This window comes from Peromyscus californicus, unplaced genomic scaffold (assembly GCF_007827085.1).
Source record: "Peromyscus californicus insignis strain IS unplaced genomic scaffold, ASM782708v3 Scaffold_5__1_contigs__length_169319896, whole genome shotgun sequence".
Classification (NCBI taxonomy): domain Eukaryota; kingdom Metazoa; phylum Chordata; class Mammalia; order Rodentia; family Cricetidae; genus Peromyscus; species Peromyscus californicus.
Genome location: NW_026294573.1, coordinates 74,451,836 through 74,455,904, shown reverse-complemented (window position 1 = coordinate 74,455,904; position 4,069 = coordinate 74,451,836). Strand labels below are relative to the sequence as shown.

Genomic DNA, 4,069 nt, shown 5'->3' with positions numbered 1-4,069 from the left:
TTATATAGGCAGTAAATGAGGTACATAAATACCAAATAAATAATTTGCCCAAAATCATATCAATCTAGCCCAAGGCAACACTTTCGTTTGAGGATGGGTTTGTCTGAGTTCATAACCCATGTTCCCAGCCAGCACATTTTTCTGTTTCTTTTTAAAGGGAGTGTCCCATGATAATCTTGTAAATTTTTTCTTTCTTTCCATCCTTCCTTCTTTCTTTTTCTTTTTTTATTATTAAGAGATTTACTATTCATTTTACATACCAACCACAGATGTCCCTCTCCTCCCTCATTCCGCCCCCCAGCCTTCCCTGACAACCCACCTCCTCCAAGGCAGGGCCTCCCATGGGGAACCAACAGAGCCTGGTACATTCAGTTGAAGCAGGTCCAAGCCCCTCCCTCTGCACCAAGGCTGTGTAAGGTGTCCAACCATAGGCACTGGGCTCCAAAAGGCCTGCTCATGCACCAGGTACGGATCCTGATCCCACTGCCAGGGGCCCCTTAAGCAGGTCAAGCTAAACAATTGTCTTGCCTATGCAGAGGACCTAGTCCAGTCCCTGGGAGGCTACAGCTATTGGTCCACAGTTTATGAGTTCCCATTAGTTTGGATTGGTTGTCTCTGTAGATTTCTCCATCATGATCTTGATGCCCCTTACTCAGAGCATCTCTCTTCTCTCTCTTTGACTGGACTCCTGGAGCTCAGCTTGGTGCTTGGCTGTGGATCTCTGCATCTGCTTCTATCAGTTACTGGATGGAGGCTCTATGATGACTTATTGAGGTCTCAAAGGCTGGCTGGAGATTACTATCAAACATAAACCTGCACAGATCATCTTGCAGCTATTTTGTTAAGAAGCAAGGCTTGATGAAATGGTTCAACCAATAAAGATGCTTGCCACCACGCCTGACAGCCTGAGTTTGATCTCAGCTATTCTTGGTACTCTCCTGATGGAAGGAGAGAACTGATTTGGAGAAGTGGTCCTCAGATCTACACATATGTGCTGTAGCATACACATGTGCATACACATATACACACAAAGAACAAATAAACAAATAAATAAATTTTATTTTAAGAACCATCATGGCAGTGAGGTGTCGACTTCTACACAAAATTGAGTGAAGACAACAGTTATTACACAGATCCCACTTGTACACATCTGAACTGATTCAGCCACAGGGCCAACAAAGGTTGTTTTAGCTGGTGGCTCTTATATAGAAAGGTTATGTCTCTGCCCTTTCCTTTTAAATTTGAACCTTTTGTTTACTAACCTGGTCGGTTGTAAACATTTATGAATCTTAAAATATGTTGTCTTATGAATCAGGTCTCTGCCATAGGAGATTACAACCTTTTTATTGCCCATTTAAAGCTCTTGAAGATTTGTTTCTTCAAAACCTATTCCATTTACCAGAAGATGCAGGTTTTAAGTCAAAGGAAGCAGTTATAAAATCGATGATTGCAGAACACAAAACTTCCTCTTTAATTCAGTATTTGGGAGCTCATTCACTTCTTTGATAGTCATCTAAAACTTCACAATACACAAAAGCATCCACCTTCTTTGATTAGCCCACCACTGGCTTTAATGAAGCCAGCCCTTTGATCTAAGGTCTTGTCTTTTCCTAATGAAACTCAATGGGAGAGTCACCTCAGATCTTAAAATCACAACTTCCAAAAACTTTATCATAAAGTACATTATTAAGAAGTGTTTTGTACATAATCACAAAATTGGGGTAATAAAAACAAATATTTATGTTTCTCGGTGCAAAAATTTTAAAGGAAGGATAATTACACCATCTACAATTTAATAGAATAATGAAGTGGCATTGATTGCACTGTTTTTGTTTTCTTTTAAAAAAGGCACTCATCAAGTACTACACCAAAGCCTATGTTTACCTATCAACATAATAATACCTTTCACTTACATGACCACTTGTAGTTACAAAGTTCTTTTGAATTTACTACATTGTTGGGTGAAATCATTTTGATACATAAAATTATGTACCACATATAGCCATCTGACTACCTTCTTGTCTTATAATTCAAGGCAGATATAATTTAGGGGCAGTGTGCTGATATAAAAATAACAACTAAGGGATGTTTGGAGTGGGAAGAAATTGTCTTTCCCAGGGAAGAACACACCAACTGGTTGTCTAATACTGAGTGGTCATCCATAAAAACATACATACAAGTAGCATTATATAAACTGAGCAGATTATATTTAGAAATATATATGTATACACATGTACATATATACAAGTAACAATTAATGACAAGAGAAAGCCATGAATTTGACATAGAACAAGGAGGGGAATACAGGATAGTTTGGAAGGAGGAAAGGGAGGGTGGGTGATGTGAGTATAATCTAAAAAAGAAAAGAAATAATAAAAATGAATATATATATATATATATATATACATATATATAATTTGTTAGGCAAGTTATAAAAAAAAATGCACATTGATGACGTTGGCATCATTCCAGAGACACAGGGATGGATATAAATACCTACACACATACATACATACATAAACACGTACAGTCCTAAAGGGATTTTAGATAAAGGAATAAAAACAGATGAAAACAATTTTATTGCATTATGGTCAGATAGGATGCATGGAATTAGTTCAAGTTTCATGTTCTTATTGAGACTGATTTATGACCAATGTGTGGTCTATTTTATAAAAATTTCCATGGGCTGCTGAACAGAACGTGTAGTCTTTGGTGTTTGGGAACAATATTCTGTCAATATCTGTTAGGTTCTTTTGATATATGGAATTAAATGAAAATATAACACAACAAAATTTCTGGAATACATTAAAAACAGTCATAGAGGAAAATACACAGTTCTAAATGCCAATATTAAAAATCAGAAAGAATACAAATAAATGACTTAACAATGTAACTGAAGAGTCTCAGAAATAAAGAATAAATCAAACTCAAATGTGGTAAACAGAAATAATAAAAATCAGAGCAGAAATTAATGAAATAGAAACAACAATAACAACAAAAATACAAAGAATCAACAAATGTAGGGTTTTTTGTTTGTTTGTTTGTTTGTTTGTTTTGTTTTGAAAAGAATAACAAGATCAACAGACCACCCTTGGTACAGTTAACAAACAAAAGGAGAAAAGTTCCAGATAAAAAGACTCAGAGATGAACAGGGAAACAACATAACATCCACCAAAGAAATTCAAATCATTATAGGGAAAGACTTTAGCCTATATTTTATGAAGATAGAAAGTATAAAAAAATGGATTAGTTACCAGATTCATCTGAACCACCAAATTTAAACAAAGAAGAAATCAACAACTTAAACCACCTCACAGCAAACAAGGGGATCAAAACAGTAATAAGAAGCTTCCAGATTTAAAGAAGACCAGGCACAGATAAATTTAAATCAGAATTCTACCAGACATTAAAAGAAGAGCCACAACTAGTACTTCTTAAATTACTCAAAAACAGAAACATGGAGTTCTCCTCCAAACACATTCTAGGAACTGTTTTTATTCTAGTTCCAAGGCTAAAATACCAGATAAAGATACAACAACAAAAAGAGAAAATTCTAAGCTAACATACTTGATGAATATAGATGCAAAAATTTTGAGGCAAATTTTTTGAGACAAATACAAAAAAAAGATCATCCGTATTGATCAAGTTGGCATCATTCCAGAGATACAGGGATGGTTCAATACACATAAGTAAATGAACACAGTAAACCATATAAACAGTCTTAATGACAAACATTGCCAGCTCATCTCAATAGATGTTGAAAAGCCCTTTGACAAAATCCAACATGCCTCTATCATAAAATTCCTAGAGAGAATAAAACTAGAGGAAACATGTCTCAACACAATAAAGGCTATTACAGACCCATAATCAACATCATCCTAAAATGGAGAAAATCTTGAAGCAATCCCATTAAAACAAGAACCAAAACAGGGCTGTTTACTATGACCGTTTCTTTACATTTTAATGCTGGAAGCACTATCAAGAGCAATAAAACAAGATAGTGAAATTATAGGATGCAAATAGAAAAAGAAAAAGTATGATAATACCCATTTGCAGCTGATAGAATACA

At 35.2% G+C, this 4,069-nt stretch overlaps 1 protein-coding gene across 43 annotated transcripts in view; it reads right to left on the bottom strand.

Annotated features, from left to right (window-relative positions):
* The window catches only part of Ptprd (protein tyrosine phosphatase receptor type D), a 2,293,154-nt gene that overhangs the window by 546,510 nt on the left and 1,742,575 nt on the right, over positions 1–4,069 (bottom strand). The window lies entirely within an intron of this gene.